At 39.5% G+C, this 620-nt stretch overlaps 1 pseudogene; it reads left to right on the forward strand.

Annotated features, from left to right (window-relative positions):
* Positions 1-271: 271 nt before the first annotated feature.
* Positions 272-389, forward strand: LOC145395094 (5S ribosomal RNA; annotated as a pseudogene).
* The last annotated feature ends 231 nt before the right edge of the window (positions 390-620 follow it).

A 620-nucleotide genomic window follows, 5' to 3' on the forward strand; every position in this document is an offset into this window, starting at 1 on the left:
GGCAACGTTTTATTCAAAGGCCTTTATCTGGGGAATGTTTTGATCAGAGGACATCTTTATTTGGGAAACATTATTATCAGAGGACTTCCTTGTCTGGGGAATATGTTTTGATCGGAGGCCGTCTTTATCTGGGGAATGTTTTGATCAGTTGACATCTTTATCTGGGAAACTTTTTGATCCAAGGACATCATTATTTGGGGAGCATTTTGGTCAGAGGGCGTCATATGACATGATCATTATCATCATCAGTATAATCATAATAGTAATAAAAATGATCTGTTATTGTTGTTGAGTACACCGCTTCCCGTCCGATCAGCGAAGTTAAGCAACGTTGGGTCTGGTTAGTATTTGGATGGGTGACCACCTGGGAACACCAGATGCTGTTGGCGTTCTCCCTACGTGTCAAGTGGGGTTGGTGGAGGATTAGTGCCCCTCCCTGTAAAACATTAACTCTAAGCCCTTGGCCACCTCGTTTGGGATACATGGCGTCTGGCAGTGAATGAATTATTATTATTATTATTATTATTATTGTTATTATTATTATTATTATTATTATTACTACTACTACTACTACTACTATACGACACTAGTACTACTACCACTGCTACTACGGTACTACT

This window comes from Coenobita brevimanus, chromosome 29, assembly GCF_032717465.1.
Source record: "Coenobita brevimanus isolate Jiangsu-jjx chromosome 29, ASM3271746v2, whole genome shotgun sequence".
In the NCBI taxonomy this organism is placed as follows: domain Eukaryota; kingdom Metazoa; phylum Arthropoda; class Malacostraca; order Decapoda; family Coenobitidae; genus Coenobita; species Coenobita brevimanus.